Source organism: Dasypus novemcinctus, chromosome 2, assembly GCF_030445035.2.
Source record: "Dasypus novemcinctus isolate mDasNov1 chromosome 2, mDasNov1.1.hap2, whole genome shotgun sequence".
Lineage (NCBI taxonomy): Eukaryota > Metazoa > Chordata > Mammalia > Cingulata > Dasypodidae > Dasypus > Dasypus novemcinctus.
Window position 1 is genome coordinate 126,199,044 of NC_080674.1, and position 22,363 is coordinate 126,221,406.

General features: G+C 35.5%; 1 pseudogene; it reads left to right on the forward strand.

Moving 5' to 3' along the window:
- Window positions 1-21,229: 21,229 nt before the first annotated feature.
- Window positions 21,230-22,156, forward strand: LOC101433440 (protein FAM151B pseudogene; annotated as a pseudogene).
- The last annotated feature ends 207 nt before the right edge of the window (window positions 22,157-22,363 follow it).

Below are 22,363 nucleotides of genomic sequence, written 5' to 3' on the forward strand. Positions count from 1 at the left end.
TCAATGGCTCTCTCTTGCCTTTGGACACCTGTTCCTGCCTTCTGCACGATGGTCTCATCATTTTTCCTCTGCCATGATGGTTACACAAGTAACCATTTATAGTCTATAATGGGAAGTTGTAGTCTGTAAATCAGCCTGCTTTATCACTTCTCAGCTCCTTCCTCTCTACCTGGCACTCATGATCTTTCATTTTTCATCCCTCCCAACCTGAATAAATTACAGGCCTAACTCACCTGATGTGTTCTTAAAATTCATTTCTGCATCATAGTCAAGAATCTAGACAAAATCTGGTAACAAAACAATTGGGAGAAGAAATTTTCCTAAGTTTTTGGACTTACCCAGCCCTCCAGGACCTTCTCTTTGCAAGAGCTATGGGAAAGGAGTAGGAGTGACAAGATAGGGAAATGTACTTTTAGCTTAAAATTCTGTCTACTAGGTCAGGCAATTAAGAATCATAGTTTGTCCTGTAATTTCCCAATTTAAATTTTTTGACAGCCTTAAAATGAAAGTAATTAATAATTCAATTGCCAAATTTTAGTACAGAAGAAGTCCGTGAAAGCTATGGAAAGCTCTTTTGTAAATTAAATTAAAACAAATTAAACAATTATAATATTTTCCAGAACCTAGCAGTTTCTATGCTTTTAAAAAAAATCAATTTTATTGAAAAATATTAAGAAAACATATGATTCATTTAAAGTGTACAATCAATGGTGTTTGGTATAATCACACAGTTGTGTGTGCATCACTTCAATCATTATTAGCACATTTTCATTATTTCTATAATACTGAAAAACAGACAAACAGGAAAATTTCTCACCTCTCAATCTCTCTCTATTTCCCCTGCTGTACAAAACTGCTATTTCTGGCTATTCCTGAACAATTATTTATTTGTTTATTAAGCAGGTTTATTGAGATATATTCATATACCACATGATCTAGCCAAAATGTATAATCAGTGGCTTCTAGTATAATCACAATGTTGTACATTCATCATCTCAATAATTTTAGAATTACATTACTCCAAAAAGAATGACTTCACACCCCTTAGCATTCCTTTCCCAGCCCTACATAATTGCTAATCTAATTTCATCTTTATAAATTGATTTATATTTATATTTTCTATAAATGGAATTATACAATATATAGTACTATGTGTCTGGTCTACTTCACTTATTTTAATTTCTTTTTGGTCTGATATTAATATTTTGTAGTATTAACCTACATTTGTTCAACTTCAGAGAAAGATGGTCTTCTATATGCAATTGTACCCATATTTGTATTTCACATAATACATTTAGTTTATAATAGTGCAATCATACAGTATTTATCCTTTTGTGTCTGGCTTGCTTCACTCAACATAATGTCCTCCAGGTTCATACAAGTGGTTTTATGCTTCACAACTTCATTTCTTCTTACTGCTGCATAATATTCCATTGTGTATATACAACATAATATGTTTATCCATTCATCAGTTGATGAGCACCTAGGTTGTTTCCAACTTCTGGAAATCATGTATAATGCTGTTAAGAACATCAGTGTGCAGGTGTCTGTTTGTGTCTGGACTCTGTGCTTCTGGATATATCCCTAGTAATGATATTTCTGGGTCCCATGGCAAGCCTCTATTCAAATTCCATATGAACTGCCAAACAGTCCTCCACAGTGGATGTGCCATTCTACATTCCTACCAGCAGTGAATAAGCATTCCTATCTCTCCATATCCTCTTCAACACTTAACACTTTTCCAACTTTTTAATAATGGCCAGTCAAATAGGTGTGAAATGATATCTCACCAAAGTTTTGATTTGCATTTCCCTAATTGCTAGTGATGTTGAACATTTTTTCATGTATTTCTTCACCATTGGACAATTGTCTTTTCAAGTTTTTTGTCTTTTTTCCCCCTCTGTTTATAAATATATTTTTTATTGAACTGTATCATTCATACCTGAGTATATGGAAACTTTAAGTGTATAGTAAAAGTTGTAACCTTACAAAAGAAACAGTTTTTTGCCCATTTTTAATTGGATAGTTTGTCTTTTTATTGTTGAATTGTATAATCTCTTTATGTATCATGGATATTAAACTCATCACATACGTGATTGCCAAATATTTTCTTCCATTGAGTAGGCTGCCTTTTAACCCTTTTCACAAATTCCTTTGAAGTTCAAAAGTGTTTAATCTACAGGAGATACCATTTATCTATTTTTTTTTTCTTTTTTTGTGCGTGTTTTGGGTGTAAGGTTTAAGAAGCTACTGCCTACCACAAGATCTTGAAGTTGTTTCCCTACATTTTCTTGTAGGAGTTTTATGTTGTTGTTTTTGTATTTAGGTTCTTGATCCATTTTGAGTTAATTTTTTGTGTAAGGTGTGAGCTAGGGGTCTCCTTTCCTTCATTTGGATATGGCTATCCAGTTCTTCCAGCACCATATGTTGAACAGACTGTTCTGGCCTTTCTGGGAGGGCTTGACTGCATATTCAAAAATCACTTGACTATAGATATGAGGGTCTGTTCCTGAGTCCTCAGTTCAGTTCCATTGGTCAATGTGTCTGTCTTTATGCCAGTACCATGTGGTTTTTACCACTGTAGTTAGGTAATATGCTTTACGGTCAAGAAGTGAGAGTCCTCCAACTTCTTTCTTCATTTTTTAAGATCCTTATGGCTATTCTATGCCCCTTACCCTTACAAATAAATTTGATAATTGGCTTTTTCACTTCTGCAAAAAATGCTGTTGGGATTTTTATTGGGATTGCATTGAATTTGTAAATCAGTTCAGGTAGAATTAAGATCTTAACAAAATCTAATCTTCCAATTCATGAACATGGAGTGCCTTTCCATTTGTTTAACTCTTCTTTTGTTTCTTTTAGCAATCTTTTATAGTTTTCTGAATATTGGCCATTTATGTCCTTGCTTAAGTTTTTCCTAAATATTTGATTGTTTTAGTTTCTATTATAAATGGCTTTTTTTCCTGATTTCCTCCTCAGATTGCACATCAGTAGCATATGGAAACATTATTGATTTTTGCATATTATTCTTGTATCCTGCCACTTTGCTGAACTTGTCTATTAGTTCTAGTAGCTTTGTTGTGGATTTTTCAGGATTTTCTAGATATAGGATTTTATCATCAGTGAATAATAAAAGTTTTCCTTCTTACTTTCCTATTTGGGTAACTTTTATTTCTTTATCTAGCCCGATTGCTCTAGCTAGAACCTCTAACATAATATTGTATAACAGTGGTGACAGTGGGCATCCCTGTCTTGTTCCTGATCTCAGCAGGAAAGCTTTCAGCCTTTTACCATTGAGTCCTATGCTAGCTGTAGAATTTTCATATATGCACTTTACCATATTGAGAAAGCTTCCCTCTATTCCTTTGTTTTGAAGTGTTTTTATCAAGAAAGTGTGCTGTATTTTGTCAAATGCCTTTTCTGCATCAGTTGAGAGGATCATGTGATTTTTCTTCTTCAATTTATCAATGTGGTTTATTACACTAATTGATTTTCTTTTGTTGAACCACCCTTGCATACCTGGGATAAAACCCACCTGATCGAGGTGTATAATTCTTTTAATGTGCTTTTGGATTCTGTTTGCGAGTATTTGTTGAGGATTTTTGCATCTATATTCATTATTGAGATATTGGTCTGTAATTTTCTTTTATTTGGGTAGTATCTTTATTTGTTTTTGGTATTAGGGTTGTATTGGCTTCATAGAATGAGTTTGGTAGCATTTTCCTGTTCAAGTTTTTGGAAAAGCTTGAACAAGATTGGAATTAGATCATCTTTGAATGACTGGTAAAATTCACCTGTGAATCCATCTGGTCCCATGATTTTCATCTTTGGGAGGTTTAAAATTTTTTTAAAATTAATTTACTAATTAATTAATTAATTACCCCCCCTTGCAACTTGTTCCTTTCTTTTGCTGTCTCTTCTCTGTGTCCATTCTCTGCACGTTTTTTCTGTATCTGCTTGTCTCCTTTGTTGCATCATTTTGCTGCACCATCTCTCTGCGTTGTGCGGGCCATCAGCTCTCCATGGCGCATGGGCCAGCTTGCCTTCACAGGGAGGCCCTGGGATGTGAACCCAGGGCCTCCCATATGGTAGATGGGGGCCCAACTGATTGAGTCACAGCTGCTTCCATTTGGGAGGTTTGGATGACTGTTTCAATCTTTTCCTTTGTGATTGGTTTGTTGGGGTCTTCTAATTTCTTCTAGGGTCAGTGTGGGTAGTTCGTTTGTTTCTAGGAATCTGTCCATTTTCTATACATTGTCTAGCTTTTGTCACACAATTGTTCATATGATCTTTTTTATTTCTGTGGGGTCAGTGGTATTGTACTCCCTCTTATATCTGATTTTATTATTTGCGTCTTCTCTCTTTTTCCTTTCTTGGTCTGTTAAGGGTTTGTAGATCTTGTAGATCTGCTCAAAGAACTGACTGTTGCTTTGTTGATGCTTTCTATTGTTTTATTTTGTTCTTGATTTTATTTATTTCTGCTCTGATGTTTACTATCTTTCCTTTGGCTTGGTTTGGGAATAGTTTTGTTGTTCTTTTTCTAGTTCCTCTGGGTTGGCACTTAGATACTCTACTTTAGCTCTTTCTTCTTTTTAATGTAATCATTGAGGGCTATAAATTTCCCTCTCAGCACTACCTTTGCAGTATCTGATAGGTTTGATATGTTGTGGTTTAATTTTCCTTTGTCTCAAGATATTTGCTGAATTATCTTGTAATTTCTTCTTTGATCCACTGATTATTTAGGAATGTGTTGTTTAATCTCCACATATTTATGAATTTTCCCTTTTTTCAATCCATTTATTGATTACCAGTTTCATTTCCTTAGGATCTGAGATAGTGTTTTTTTGTAATTTCAATCTTTTTAAATTTATTGAGATTTGTCTTGTGACCCAACATATGGTTTATCTTGGAGAAGGATCCATGAGCACTTGAAAATAAAGTATATCCCGCCATTTTGGGGTACAATGCTTTATAGACGTCTGTTAGGTCTAGTTCATTTATCATGTTATTCAAGTACTCTGTTTCTTTATCTTCTGTTCAGATATTCTCTCCAATACTGACAGTGGTGCATAATCCAATGATTATTGTAGAGACATCTATTTCTTCTTTGAAGGTTGCCTCTGTGTGCCTCATGTATCTTGGGGTGCATGTATCTTAGGTGCATAAATATTTATATAGTTATTCTCATTGCTGAATTGCCCCTTTTATTATTATATAATAACCTTCTTCATCCCTTATAACAGTTTTACATTTCAAAACTATTTTGTCTGCTATTAGTGTTGCTACTCCAGTTCCTTTCTGATTGCTAATTTCATGGAATACCTTTTTTCCACTTTTAATTTTTAACCTGCTTGTGTCCTTATGGCTGAGGTGGGGCTCTTGTAGACAGCATATAGATGGCTCATATTTCCTTTATCCGTTCTATCAGTCTATGTGTTTTGGTTGGGAAGTTCAATCCATTAACAATCAGTGTTATTACTGTAAAGGCTTTACTTACTTTACCCATTTTGTCCTTTGGCTCTCTGTTGTCATATCTTTCTATTATCTGTATTCTTATCCTTTAGTTTACCCTTCCTAATAATCTTCATTTCTAAACTCTTCTCCAAATCTCTCACTATTGCTTTTTTCTTTTAGGCTGCAGCACACCCTTTAATATCTCTATTATTTCTGGTCTTTTGGTAATGTATTCTACCTGTTTTTGTTTGTCCATGAAGACTTTGATCTCACCCTCATTTTAAAGGACATTTTTACTGGATACAGAATTCTTGGCTGGCAGTTTTGCTTCTGTAGTGCCTTAAATACATCATACCACTTTATTCTTGCCTCCATGGTTTCTGATGAGATATCGGCACTTAATGTTATCAAAGTTCCCTTGTATGTGATGCTTTGCTTTTCTATTGCAGAAACTTATCTTTATCTCTGATATTTGTCATTTTGAATAGTATGTGCCTTTGGGTAGGTCTGTTCAGATTTATTCTGTTCGGTGTGCTTTGATCTTCTTGGGTATTGATATTTCCTCAAATATTCTTTCTGCCCCTTTTCTATTCTCTATTTCTTCTTGGAATCCAAAAATGCAAATGTTGTACATTGTGATTGTCATTCAATTCCCTGAGTCTCTGTTCCATTTTTTCCATTCTCTTCTCTTATATTCTCCTATCTTTTCCAGTGCAGGTGTTCTGTCTTTGAAATCACTAATTCTGTCTTCAAATAATTCAAATCTGTTTTTATGATCCTTTTGTGTATTTTTAATCTCACTCATTGTGTCTTTCATTTCCATAAGTTCTGTTACTTTTCTTTGCCGGCTGTCAAATTGTTCTTTAGCTCAGCCACTGTTATCTTAATATCCTTTATTTCTATTGTTATATATATTTTAAATTCTTTGAAGTCATTAAGGAGAATTGTGTGATTATCAGTGATTGATTTAAATTCTATGTCTCTTCAGGATATTTGGTTAGTTCTTTTGGCTGGGTCATCTCTTCCTGTTTTGTTGTGTGACTTGTGAATGTTTGCTGATGTCTAAGCATCTGAATATGTTGGTAAATTTACTCTGAGGGCTAATTTCTCTCTCTCTGCCTACTGTTTTTTTTTTTTTTTAATTTATTTTATACAGGTCTTCTTTGATATTTGTTTCAACTTATTCTATTTTTAAAATTGCCCAGGTTGAGTTATCAAAATCAGACCAGGAGCTCCCTAGTGGGGCACAGATTTTCTTCCAGGTGTAGGATAGAGAGAAACAAGTAGTTTTTGTCCATGCAATTTCCAGACTGACCAGTAGATGTCACTTATCAACACATCTTTCCTTTCAGTCTGGGTTTTCCTCACTTCCCTTGTTGAATCTCCAGAGTGGCAGAGGTTCTGCTGGCTGAAATCACCGAAGAAAAAAAATCACCCTGACTCTCCATCCTTTTTCCCTTGAAACAGCTGAGAGGGAGGAAGATGCCTGTTTTCCTCAGTGGGCTGTAGTGAGCCAGGGGTTTTATCCTGGGTGTGGTGTTGAGGATCCCTTCCCGGCCACCACAGGGTCTTAGTAACTCAGATTTGTTGTTTCAGCTTCATCTCTCTGTCCCTCTGCCTCCTGAGAGTTGTATAGCTCTGTCTTGTTCTGCTGAACTATAAAGTAGGCCCCTCAGCTTTTGGCTCTTTCTCCCTTGTTTTTGTGAGAGCATTGAGTTCTGCCTGTAAGTCAGATGCTGTCTTCCCACAATTCCTGCTAATTGTAATTTAATAGCTTATTTAAAGGTAAAAGTAACTTATCAATTATAAGAAGCTCGAAAATCATTCTCTAAACTATAGTACTTAATTGGCTAATTCCAGGAAGCCATGATTAAATAGAAAACAAAATAGATATTGATATCAAAGAGTAACTTCATAACAGAGAATTTTGTCTGAAGTCAACTCAATCTGCATATTAATATGGTGGTAGGGGGAAGATAGTCTTGATTCCATTGGGAATCCTAGGGTTTCATAAAATAGTGAAGAAAGTAGTTTTTCCTGTATTGCTAAAGTAAAATACCTGTTCTTTAATGTAATCATTATAAAAGTGTAAAAGTAAAAATTAAAGAACTAAATTAGTTAAGTTCATTTAATATGTTATAAACTGCTTTGGAAGTATTAGAAAGTGTATAAAAACTAAAAGATGGGACATGGAGCTGCCCTGGATGGTGCTTCAGAGGCAATCACCGGACATTGTAAATCCTCACAGGGCCCACTGGATGGAATGGAGGAGAGTATGGGCCATGATGTGGACCATTGACTATGAGGTGCAGAGGTGCCCAAAGATGTACTTACCAAATCCAATGGATGTGTCATGATGATGGGAACGAGTGTTGCTGGGGGGGGGGGGGGGGGGAGAGGTGGGGTGGGGGGTTGGGGTTGAATGGGACCTCACATATATATTTTTAATGTAATATTATTACAAAGTCAATAAAAAAAAAAACAAAAAAAAAAAAAACTAAAAGAGATAGACTTCAGTATTGTCATACCCTGTCATGCATTCAAACAAAGCCCTAGTATCTTGCACCTTTGTGTTATTAGCTAGGACAGTTACTATGACTCCTAAAACAGTAAAAGTATCTACCACAACCAGACATGCTCCTGAAGTGGATAGAGAGTATGTTGCAGTTTTAGACTCCTGCAGCAGCTGGTGATGGCTCAGTATGGCCAGAATTACAATGGACATTGCCTCTAGACTGGCTATTTTTCATAGTGCTTAAGGATGCCATGCACCAGGCCAGTGAAACATTAGAGTCTTACCCTCTTAGCCTTTCTAGGACCAATGGTGCTGTAGCATGCTGGCTGTATGAAGGACATACCAAGTGGAGAAGTAATTACCAGAGTAATGTGAGTAGTACATAAACAAACACAATTGGCATTTTGGTCTGCTTCCATGGAAAGACAACGTATATGGTATTGCAAACCTGGAGCTTAGATCTATTAAGTGCAGCTCAAAGAGGAACTTATACATTAATTAGTATTAAGTGTTATACCTGTATACCTGGTGAATATGATAATATCTCTTCTATTCTAGATACATGCAGAGGAATATCGAATATGTTGAAAGTTTTGGTAAACGTAATTCATTTTCCAAGTAGCCTATGTGATAAAGGAATGACTCTCTTAAAATACAGTCTTTACTTTGCTTGCCATATGCTTATCTTGTTGCCTATACTGTCTTTGTGGTTTTATGTCTAGGGCAGTGCCTCTAATCCCTTTCCTAGCTGTCTTAGGTATACCTACCATCATGGGAGCTGGGCTTCACAATTTTTACCAAACTCACCAGGTCTACCACAGTCCCTTCCTAGAGTTGACTAATAGCATAAAAGAACTCAAGTAAGAATGCTGTTTCCCATCAACTTCAAGAGGAGGTAGCCCCTGGAGGCACCTGGTCTTTCTTGCTCCCATGGTTCAGTATGTCATGACTGACCCCCTTTTTGGGCCTGCTTACCATTATCTTCTTTATCCTTTTAGTGAAACCATGTATCTTCAAACTTCTAACTAAATTTATTCCAGAATCAACATCTTCTGGAACATGATACTAGTCAAATGGAGAATTCATCCAGTTCCAACCATGGTGCTAGACTCATCTTCCTCAACCTTGATAGAATAGCCAGAGAGTTTCACACCTTGTCAGGCAGGCACTACTGTCCCTAATTAGCAGGAGTCAGCTACAGAATAATGGCCATCATCCTTCAGCTGCCCTTTAAGAATAAGAAAAATAAGGTGTAAACTCTCTGAGGGAGGAGTTGAGGCAGGTTAGTATAGGAAACAGGGAAGGCATCCCACCACAACTGGGACTTAGCAGAGAACATGGCTATAAGACTTGTTCCCCCTGAGGGAAGGCTGCTACTATGAACAAAGTCAGAAAGACCCTATGGAGAAACCCTGCCATGAGGTCCTATTTGGAACTCTTTCTGGGGTCAAGGGGAAGCGCCAGATAACTCTGAATAGGCCTCCCCAATGGTCCCAGATAACTCCAAATGAAAGGCCTCCCCACTGGTCTCCTGAGAGCAAACAGCTGGGGATTATAAGGCAATCAATCACAATAGCAAATAGCTGGGGAACTTCCACAACATTAGGGAAAGGAAAGGAGGAAAGTTCTTAAAAAGGCCTGACCTGGAGCCCCATGTGCTCATCTCACCCTGTAGCATGCCCGCACCATGTCTGGGCTTATGAACTGTTTATTTCTTTTCTTGTCTCTTAATATACTCTTCACTCCCTTGCCAAAAAGAAATCATCAGCTTTGCTGGCTGAACCTTCTCAGTCAAGCCACTAAATGTTAGATTTCCTCAAAGCTGATTCCTAAGCTTTATTATCCTCCTCTGCACACTCTCCCAGGGAATCTAAACCACATTCAAGGCTCAAGTTCTCACCTTATGTAGAAGACTTCCAAATAAACAGTTCTAGCCAGACAGCTTCTCTAGATTCCAGACCCATGTACCCAACCATCTTTTTGACAACTTTAATTAAAAGAATATGAAATTTGTGGCTAAATCAACTCTTTTTTTCCCTTTTTAAAATTATATTTTTTAAAAAAAGATACATAAATCACTCTAAATGTTACATTAAAAAATACAGGAGTTTCCCATATACCCCACTCCCCACACCACCCACTTCTCCCACATCAACAACTTCTTTCATTAGTGTGGCACATTTATTGCATTTGATGAATACATTTTGGAGAACTGCTACACAGTATGTATTATAGTTTACATTGTAGTTCACACTCTCCCCTAGTCCATCCAGTGGGTTATGGCAGGATAATCAATGTCCTGCATCTGTCCCTGCAATATCATTCAGGACAACTCCAAGTCCCCAAAATGCCCCAATATCACACCTTTTTTTCCTCTCCCTGCCTTCAGCAACTCCTGTGGCCACAGTCTCCACATCAATGATATAATTTCTTCCATTTCTAGAGTCACAATAATTGTATAGTAGAATACCAGTAAATCCACTCTAATCCATTTTGTCTACATCCTGAGGACGCTGGGATAGCAATGTCCTCTCCACCTCTAAATTGAGAGGAGGCTTTGATTCGACATGGCTGATGGATGCAATTCTCCAGGTTGCAGTTGTAGACACTCTCGGTTCCTTGATGTGGTGGTTGACCATCCTCACCTGCTTGTTAGCTGATCTGGGTAAGTGCAACGAACTGAAGAGTAGGTGTTGTAACTCTGCTGAGGCTCAGGTTCCCCAAATCAACTCTTATTTGTCCTCCTCCCCCTACCCTGACTCCTCCATCAAACCTAATCCTTAACTTCTATTTTTTATCTCAGTGAATGGCACCACATTCCACACTTTACCAAAGGCAGAAACTTTAAAATTAACTTAATACCTCCTGTACTCATACCCTATATCCATCCATCACCAAGTTTTATAAGTTTATTGCTTAACTATCTCCCACAGCTATTTCTGGACCATGATTATCTTCATCACCCTGTTCAAGCTACCATCTTTCTTGGACCACTGCAATGGCTTCTCTGCCATTCTGTTGTTAATACTGCAGTGAGAGTGTTATTTCATTTATTGCCACTCTACTCTCTTCCTTGAAAAAATTTTAATGACTTCGCATTGCTCTTAGGATAAATATCCAAATGTTTTATGGGAACTTTAAGGCCCTGCATGATCAGACCTTCCACTTCCCTATAAGGCATCATCCCACCCTTCTCTGCACACACTCAGTGAACTGTATCCTTATTGTTCTCACTCTGCACATGCTGTTCCTCCTGCCCAAGATGCTTCATCTGCCAACTCTCAACACTATTTTCTGAAGTTCAGGTTTCCACTGTAGGGCCACTGCCTCATAGATAATTTACCTTTCCTCCCTGACTACTGAACCCCAGTGTGTTAGGCTGACGTGGCACCAATACCTTTCCTTCATGGCACTTGATCATGGTAATACTTTTTTCTTTATTTTTATGTTTAGGTCTATCTTCTCTGCTAGACCAATACATTCCATGAAGGGTGCCCAGACCATGTTTGCTTTTGTTCACTTGAGTCCTTACATTTTAGGAAAGTTCCTGGCACACAGTAGGCAGGAATAAATATCAATTCAAGAAGGATAAAGAAAGGCAATGAAGTTTGGGTATAAAGAATGGGAAGTTAGTGAGATATGAGCCAGCAAAGGGAAAATGATGTTTCCTTTCTTTGTTATTTAGCTGTGGTGTATCCTAGTGAGGATGAGTGGTTCTCTGTCTTGGAATTGGAACTAGAGACACTACAGAGAGTGAGATTAAGAGTACTTAGTGGTATTGCTTCTTTGAACATTTCTATTCTATTTTGCACTTCTTTACAGGGCCTGGGTATGTGGTAGAGTGTACACGTCCAGAAAATGGCTAATTATGAACATCAAAGGAGACTTGCTTTGTAAAAAATGTTCACATTGGTCAGGAAGCATTTACTGGGATGGGTATTCTTACAGGGCATTTCTATTTTCAAATAAATAGTTTTTGATGGTATGAATTAGATCTTTTGTAAAGTACATGACACAAAAGTGATTCTTCTCATTTAAAATTTATCTATTTGTGTGCCAGTAAAGTTGCCTATTTTATGCCTATTATGGCGTAAAAGAATTTTTTTGTGGTTTTTAAATATTAATCTCTATGAAGTCAGCTCAGGCAGTATATTTACAAAATGGAAATTTAATGTTTAGAATGTTATATTGCCCAATATATGCACCTTGTTATACTGAATTGCAACATGATTACATTCCATTGTTCCTCTTTCTATATTGGAATATGACAAAGTTCATTAAATCATATATAATTTTTACTATAATATGTACTAGTGACTGTGACTTATGTGAGTGCTATTGGTGATCACCTCAAAAGATAATCACCAGGAACACCAAGAAGAAAATAATTCATGGTAGTATAGAAAAGAAGGAAATAAAAAAGATTATACAACACATTTTCCAATAATAATTTCTTGTAAAGTAGAAAAGAGAATTGTAGTGCTTAAATAACTTTTTTTTTTGTATTTGAATCTTAGAAATAGTTCCTTTGGTTTATATTGATTTGTAACCAATTTGTTAAGTAAATATTATATACAAACATATATATATACATATAACATATAAATATAAACATAGATACAACATATTATATACATACATACAAATGGCCAATGTTTTATTTGAAATTGTATACATAGGACTTTTTTTTGTAACTAAAATATTCCGGATTTCCTGAATTCTCAAAATATTTTTCTGTATTTATAAGTTGGTGCTGGTTGAGGAAAAAACTGAAATCTGACAAAATGGTCTCAAAGTTGCCAAGAACCTAAGAAATTATGATACAGAGATGCAACCAGACTTAAGGGTACCTGTCAGACTTCAGAAACTGACTCTGTCATGCTGTTTGGCCAAATGCTTGCTTCATAGGAGGAGGCACCATCTGCTGTAGGCATTACTCACACTGAAGGATGCATGAGCAGTAATTAAAAGGAGATATTACATAGATTCTTACCAACCAAAAAAGGTTCTGAAGAATTTACCAATGTGCATGAACATAGGATTAGGAAAGACAAGAGTCAAAGTTTCAAGGAAGATGCACATTAAATTTTTAAAACTAAATTGAATTTTTAAAAACAAATTTGTATTTTTTAAAGGCAAGAGCAGACTGTAGGATTTAAAACTCTTATGTCTTCCTTTGTCTTGATCTTTTTTCACCACCGACTGAGTAATGATTTTAGTATGCTGGTGTGTTCTTTGACCATGCCCTTTGAATTAGAATATGTGTGGTTTTCCATTACTATTCCTCTCTGCATGGGCAAGTATCTCTGGGGGTTTTATTGCCCCCAGTCTATAAAATAAAGAGTTTTAAAGAGGTTGTAAGGTCTATTAGAATGAAGTCACTGATTGAAATAGCAAGGTTTGAACTTATCTTTCCGTTGTCTTTTGAGAGCTATACAAAGTAACTAATGCACTGTCATCTTTTGCTTAATTTCTGCTGGATGCTTCAAGCAAAAATAATCTTTACTGTCAGGGAAAAAAAGCTTTATTTTCAGGGAAAAGTCACAGCTGTGGAAGTCTTGGAATTATCATAAAATGTGTCAAGTCATGTCAAGTTTCATTGAGATTTCATGATAATTTATCTTAACTTAGGAGATTTTGACAATTATTCCTCAATTTTAATGAAAGTAGAGATTTATTGTGATCAAAAGATTTCAAAAGCATTATTTCTTAGGCTTCCAAGGAACTCAGCATGGTCTACCAATATGCCTTGGATATGTATTTTTGGAATAAAATGGCATAGTTTTATAATGTTTGGTTATTACTTGCCTTTTCTCCTTAAACTATGGAAGGAATTGGTATTAATGATTATGTGTAGTCTTGTTTTTGAATAAAACAGACATTATGATAATTACAGGAAACCAAGATATAATTTTAGTTGTAAGAAGATGAGATGGACTAATTCAAGGAAATCCATCACAAATTTATCTTGGGTCACATTTTTTTTCTCCCTAGGAAATAGTCTGCAAAGTCCATGAGGCCTTGTCTGTTGTGTTCACCTATGTATCTTGACAGCCGGGAACATTACACAAGCTCAATAAATATTTGTTATCTAGGTGGTTGGATGAATAAAAAAATCCTGTCAGGCTTGTGATTAGTTTTATGTAATAGAGGGCATATGCAATGAAGGCAGTTATTGCATGTATCTGCTAAATGCTCAGGATTATACAGTGTACTATGCAGATATAAAAGATAGGTCCTGCCTAGCATATTAGACAAGGGAAGGGAAAAAAGGCATAGAAATATATAGGACTTCTCCATGATGACTAAACTGATGGAAAATATATTTCTATTTGTGTCAAGTACAGACTGCCTAAAGGTTCTCAAGACAGCTTATGTACAAGTACACTTTGTTTTGTGAAATAGATGTATTTATGAAAAATTGAGTGTTACAGATAATATTGTTAACCACCCAAGGAGAAATCACTGTATAAGATAATCCTTATTGAGGAATTACTTGTAAAATTAATGACAATGATGGATTTTATTCTTTATGTAACTCTCCATCTGAAAGGCATAAAATGAACAGTAGTACAAAGCACAACACAGTGCAACATATGACAAAATTAAAGATGGCTTTTCCATCATCATATGATACCTTCTTGCCAACATGGAATTTCTATAGAATGCTATCAGAATCTTATCCTCCTTTGCAAATGGAATGCAAATTTTGCAACATGAGGCCAACCTGACAAAATTAAACCCTGTTTCATTAGCCTTCTGTAAGGTAGCTTCATCCTGCCATGTTTTCCCCATGAGTATCTTGACACTGAAGTCAGATTGGGTCTACCCATTGTGGTGTCTGTGTATAAAAATACCTTGAGGAATTCTTTAACTCAGGACTTTATCAAGGATTTTTTGAGAATGATTGAGCTAATAATGAGAACTTTGTTCAACTCATTACAGGTGAGATTTACAATATATACATGTGTGGAATTCTAGTAGGTAGGAGATCCCCCCTCTCTCTAGTTCTGATGGGAAGCCTTAGCCTTTGCAGCTAAGGAAATAGTTTTGAGCAATGCCTGGTAGGGGAAATGGAACATAGAAGACACTTACATACTTGTGGAAAGCATAAATGATCCACCTGTTAAATCTTGGAGTTCTTTTTTGTATCCTACTCTGGCTTACCCTTACATCTACAGTGTGATGACTACATCTTGCTTTAGGTCCCTTATTACTTAAATAACTTAATATTTATAAAGTTTTAGAAACAGTACCTGGCATATTATAACCATTTTATCAGTACTGTTAAATAAAATTCTAAATAAAAAGTATTACTTAATAAATATAGTCCTTTGATATCATAGGTTTGGAGGCCGGTAGAAAAATTCATTGATGTTTCAGCTGAAGGAATTTCGGAAACAATGTATTAGCACAGGTGCAAATCAAGATTGTAGAATATAAAGCAAATATAGAGGTGACTGTAAAACACTATGTAGGGACTTGGATTTTACCTTCCCTTCAAGCTAACCAGTTAGCCTGCCACAGTTTCAAGGGTGCTGATGGATGGCCTTCTGTACTTAGTGCTCTTGTTTAAAGGATTTGTGGTTTCTCTGAACAACTCTCTTGATTCTATTTCAAACCAATTTTTTAAGTTGCAGATTGAGTTTAACTGCCTCGTGGTGATACTGGGAATCTACAGATTGGTCATAAAGCCATGGAAAAGTTTGGTTCACCTCCCTGCAGCCTGGAGGATAGCATGAGTTATATATAGCTCCTAACAACGTTTGGTAGCAATTTTTGGTGGCCCTTTCTCACAACTGGGTGAAGGTTAGGGGTAGGAATTAAGCACCATGTTTTTTGTGTGCAGGATTTTTAAAAATCCTCTTATTTATTCTTATTCTATTGCTTGCTTCAGGATTTGGAGCACAGAAAATTTGTTTTGATTTCTGCTTTACGCTTTGGCTTTCTATTCTATTTTATGTTGATAAGCCCATGTCTTTTTAAATATTTTACCTAATCACCTCTTTCTTTGGAGTAAAGAGGGTTAATTAAAATGAAGTCATTGTAACATCTTGGCCAATTCACACTTTGAGGTGATTTTAGAGCTGTGATTTTAGTCCATCTTCTCTTATCCCATTTTAATAATGCGTATCAGCAGTTCTGTTTCCTAACATGGGATAATGATCTTTGCACTTTGTAATTTTTGCATCAACTGATCAGCTTTAGTGGTAGGAAAGTGTGCAGAAAAACAGACAATTTGAAAAACATCCAGATGCAGAGGATTAGGGGTGCATTTTGTTTAATTTAAAGATAAAAATACATTTTATCTTACTACATTTTCCCCAGGATTTGAAAGTTCAGTTATTTTTTATTTTTCATGAATCATTTTCCATAATGTTCCAAAGGAAACATAGCCTACATATATTAGATTAAATATTAAGTTATAACATTGGGACAATCCTTCTGGAGAAATTATTTAGAAAACAGTTGGTTGTTAGTCCCACCCTGTGGCAGGAGAAGGAATTAAGTACTCTTTTGAAGTGTTTAACTGTCTGTTACATGTGAGATAAAGGCAGAATGTTGATTCACTTATTTAGCACATAGAACAGATGCTGTTTTCTTTATTCAGTTATTACTTTCCAAGGGGCTCTTTAGCAAGGAAAGTCCAGCAACTACCATGGTTCACAGCTCAATAATGAATGAATGTCTCAATGAATGATAAATTCAGGTTTAGACAATTATGTCACCAACTATAAAAAGTTGGTGTCTACATCATTTATACTGAAAGTACCTGCAGCATCTGCATGTCTGTTTATTCTGTTACTTTATGATTTCATCTAATTTTCTAAGCTTCATTTTGGAGAATTTTATTTTTTAAATAAAGAACATTTAACACAGCTTTAACTATTAATAGTATCGTGTAATCTACACTTGGTTTTAGGATTATATTGACATTTTTAACTACACATGGCATTGTCACATTTTCTATTTTTAAAGTAGGCCATCGGTCATTTACCACAGATTCTTTAAAGCCTGGGTTTGATTTTGTTAGTCTTTGCATATTTTATATAACAGTTTCAGTGTGTTTCCTTGACAACATTGTTGCTAAGAATGTCTCTTTGAGGGAAATGTTATTTTATTTTTCCCAGATTATGTAAAACTATAATTTATATTTAATTCAATTTCAATAAATAATTTATAAGCAGGTCATATAATGGTATAGCTCTGGAAGTAAAGGCATTTTTGAATTTGAGGTTTAAATGATTAGATGTCATTCATACAATGCAAAGAACTAATCAGGAGGATATAAAAAATTGATGTTATGTCTATTCTTGTGTTAAATACATTAAATTTTATTGAAATCTTTAAGGTAAAGATGACATAGGCTCTTAAATGAATTAGTAGAGAGAAACAGATGTGGCTCAACTGATAGAGCATCTGCCTACCATATAGGAGATCCAGGATTTGATACCAGGGTCTCTTGGCCTGTGGTCAGCTGGCCTTCATACAGTGCTGCTATGCGTAAGGAGTGCTGTGACAAGCAGGAGTGCCCCTCACATAGGGGTGCCCCACGTGCAAGGAGTACATCCTACAAGGAGTGCTGCCCTGTGCAAAAAAAGTGCAACCCACCCAGGAGTGGCACCCCACACATGAAGAGCTGACGCAGCAAGATGACACAGCAAAATTCCCAGTGCCGCCTGACAAGAATGCAAGCGGACACAGAAGAACACATTGCAAATGGACCCAGGGCAGACAATGGGGGGAGGAGGAAGGGGAGAGAAATAAATGAAGTAAATCTTTAAAAAAAAAAAAAGAATTAATAGATTAGAAATTTTGCTTTATCTCATGTTGATAGGGTATCTGAAGGAGGGAAGAAAAAGGTAATAATTACCTTTGAAAGTAATTATTATATTATAAATATAATATATTTATATAAATATATATAATATAGTTATAAATTATCAATTTTGCAATCCTTATGAAATTAATGGGAACTACCATTAAATAGCAAGTTTATATTATTTACATGTTTGGGCAACCATGTTGGTAATGGATGATCACAGACTCTATCTTTAGCATTTGTTTGCTATCTATTTTAAATTTATCTTTTAATATTGAAGGTTACAAGCATGAATTGAAAGCTTTGAGTATGATATCATGGAATATAAATCATATATGTATTGTTTAAAAGTGTTTATTATCTGCATTATATCATAGGAATTTTAATTTTGACAGATGTGGTAATTTGCCCTGAAAGCCGTAAAAACTTGTGTAAAGTTACTTAGAAACAAAGTCAGAAATATAGGACCTAGATTTCTGATTCCTAGTTCAATGTGGTTTCCCTGATATTGTTGTCTTAAAGTACTTTGGTTACTATCTTTGTCCCATGATTCTTTCCCAACCTTGACACCACTCATCTTCAATTGAAATGTCAATTCCACATAGTATTTTGGATGTTAGTTAAATCACTCCTTGTAGGGTGGAGCAAAAAGATATAAAAGTGATGTTTCCTGAGAAATGTATATGGATTCTCATAGGCCTTCATGATAGTGTGGTAGATTAGATTATGTACTCTAAGGAGACAATGCAAAAACAAGATATGGAGGCAGCCAAAGATTACAATTTCTATTGTGAAATTCATATTGTAAAATGTTGCCCAGATAAACCCTGGTTAAGATGGTATTCCTCCCTGACTTGTCCTAGGGAATTCCAGCATTTTGGTTGGCATTGTCAAGTAGACTCAACTAGGGGATGCCTGCAACTAATAGAAGGCTATTTATACTCAGGACTCCTTCAAGGCAGCAAAAAGACTGATTTAGTGCTACTAATCATTGGTCAATTTTCATTAATAATCCTGTGCACTTGAAAAGAATAAGTATTATTTTTTCTCTGATTTGCTTTTCAGATTTTCTTTTTGTTTTTTGTTTTCAGCAGATTACTAGGATGTGCCTGTGTGTGATTTTATTTGTAATTATTTTGGTTAGTGTTCATAAGGATTTGGGAATCTGTGTCTTAATATGTCTTATTATTTTTTTAAAATCAGTTTTGAACATGTCTCAGCAGCCAATATCTTCTCAAATATTGTCTCTGCTCCCTTCTCTTATTGTCCTTTTGGGCCTCCAAATACATGTATGTAATATCTTTACATCACATGCCATTTGCTACTTACACATTTGTTTATTTTCTATATTTTTTTCTTTCCAAACTGCCACTTGGATATTTTTTCTGACCTTTCTTCCAGGTCTCTAATTCTCTCTAGAGCCATATTTAGTACTATTGATAATATTTATTGAGTTCTTAATTTCAATTATGTTATTTTTTTCACTAACAAAAGGCAATGCAAAGTACCAGAAATGTGTTGGCCTTTATAAAGGGGAATTATTTTGTGCAAAACCCACAATTCTAAGGCCATGAAAAATCCAAACTAAGGCACCATCAGAGATGCTTTCTCACCAAAGTTAGCTACTTTTGATCCAGTTGTGTTGCCATGTGGTAAGGCAAGATTGCCACTGATCTCTGCCAAGGTTTCAGCTGTCATCTCCAGGTTCACCCTTTCCTCTCAAGCTGCTCCGTGGTCCCAGCATCTTGGGACTTCATGCTTAAGTGATCCTATAGTCCTCTCTCTCCTGGCATAGGGCTTGTTTCTTTCCAGGCTGCCTAGATCAGTCTTGACTGTTTTTCTCTCTTTCCAATTTCAGCTGCAAGCTAGCAGGCAAATATCTCATCTCTTCCCAGGGCCTCGGCTGTTTAAGACTCTCTTTTTTTATCACATGGTAGGATCAAAAATGGCAGAGCTTTCTCTTTCTGTGTCTGTCTGAGTGTCCCTTTATATCAGACCCAGCAAGGGTGTAGGATGCAACCTGAGTCATACCTCATCAACATAGTTCAATAAAAAGCCCTACAGCAATCTTACCAAGTCATCTAATCAAAGACCAACAATGAATATAATGCAATCAAAAGGTATCATACCCAGAGGAATAGATGAATTTATAACCATAACCTTTCTTTTTTTGGGATTCATAAAGTTGTCTCAAACTGCCACACAAACCAAATATCCATCAATAAATAAATGGAGAAACAAAATGGGGCTCATAACAGAATGGAATATTATTCAGCCATAAGAAAAAAGGAAGTCCTGAGACATGCTGCAATATGGAAGAACCTTGAAAATATAATGCTCAGTAACATAAGCAAGACACATAATGTATGATGCCATTTATAAGAGGTGTCTAGAAATAGCAAATCCACAGATAGAAAGTAGATTAGATTTTGCCATGGGATAAGGAGAGAGGGGAAAAGGGAATGTATGTTTGGTGGATATGGAGTATGTCCATATAATATTATTTTTAAAAATTAAACATTTTTTAAATGAATTCACTATTTTCTTGCCCTACCAGTATGTAATGTGCTATTGTAAGTAATTTATTGTTGTATATGAACATTATGTAAATATATATAAATATGTATCTTCTATTGTACCTTAGGTACACAAAAATTTTATTATTCAGAATCCTTGGTCCACGGCTTGCTTTTATTATTGATCTATATATGGTCCATTCTTATTTGCTTCATAATTATATATAATAAATTAATACCATGAAACCACCACCTGATCTGAAAACTATAGCATTAGTAATAACTACTATCTACTTATTTATTTATCCCCTACACTGCTTCTTTCCACCTATTCTGATGTAACCACTTTGCTGAACTTGTGTTTCATATGTATTCCTAAACAGTGAATTGCTTAATTTTAATTACTTAAAACATTTTTGTAGAGCTTTGAACTTTTGAAAATATCCTGCTTTCCTTAGTCTTCTGGGTCTTATTTCACTCAATATTCTACTACTATTCTTGTTTTTGCATGAGCTGGTGGTCATTTGTTTTCACTATTGTATCATATTCATTGCAAATATACCACAATTTACGTACTTACCAGTTGTGAGTATTTAACTTGTTTCCAGTTTTTTTGATATAATGAATAATGGTGCTATGAACATTCTTGATATACTACCATTCTTGATATACTGCCTGGTTATATTCATAGGACTAGAATTTTGCATTAATAGTCTATAAATGTTCATATTTATAAGATAATGCTAAAATTTAGGTCCAAGTTAGTGGTACCAATTTTTTCTCCTAAAAGTTGTGTCTGAGAAGTGCTATTGATTCCCATATTCACAACAGTTGCTTGGTCATACCTTGATTTTTACCTTTAGATTGCATATTTTATATGCATCTATATGCATCTATATGCATTTATATACATCTACCACTATGACAGTGACCACTGGGGTCCCCAGATCTTGGAGTGAAAATATAATGGAATATTTTCTGAGAAATAACCAGATTATAACAGAAGATGGTGCCAAGATAGTCATCATGCACATCATAAGACACAAATGAATGAGTCACTGAAAAGTACTGCTCACATGATAGAGGCTGATGTATTTCTTTCCAGTGATAGATCAGAACATGGCTAACCAGTCATGACCCATCCTTCTCAACCCAATAGTGATAATACTCTATAGGAGTAGCTGATTGAACTTATGAAAAACAATAAAGGCATCAAGCTGGATTTCAAGAGTCTGGCAGCTGCAGAGCCATCGATGATCCTCTTGAAAAATGTGAAGAGGCACAGTTTGGATTAAATCTGATATGATTCCTGGTCTGAGTGGAAATAGCAGAGCAGTGGATGTAAATCATTTCCAGACACTCTGACATCCTTCTTTCTAGATGTGACATTTTCCCTGGGATGGACAACAGGCTGGCATCCACAGAAAGTCAATGAAGTTTACAGTTGGACAATGGTGAAAGAGATGGAATATATTACTATATGCAATAAACCGAGTTTCCTGTCAGAGCAGCATTGGCCAGGCAGTCTTGGTCTTAGTTATTTTGGCTGTTAAAGAAATCAAACAGGTACAGCCTATTTGGGATGGAAAAAATAGATATTCCACTGAAGATTTACTTTGTAAAACAGTCTATGACATTTATGACATCATGGAACCACAAAATCATGAATTTTACAAAAAGTCATTGGAATTAAGTTCCAGGAAGAAAATCCCTCTAAATTATTTCATATGTTTTGGTTTCATAATCCTTCTTTGCTTTGTTCTGAGTCAGTTACCATATAAATTTGATTACTGCTTTAGGTTCAAATTCATCCAATCAAAAGCACTTATTGAGTGCTTACTTTGTTAGGCATATGTTTTTATAATACTGCATTTACCTAAAAGATTTGGAAAAAAGAGATGTCAGTAAGCCTAGTCTAATAATAATTTAGGAGAGTGATGCTCTGAAACTCTTTATAAAAACTAATTTTTATATACTGAAAATGATTCAAAGAATTTACTTGGGTCATAACACAAGTATAAGCCATACTTTGTTGGTGCTTCCATTATAGAGGTT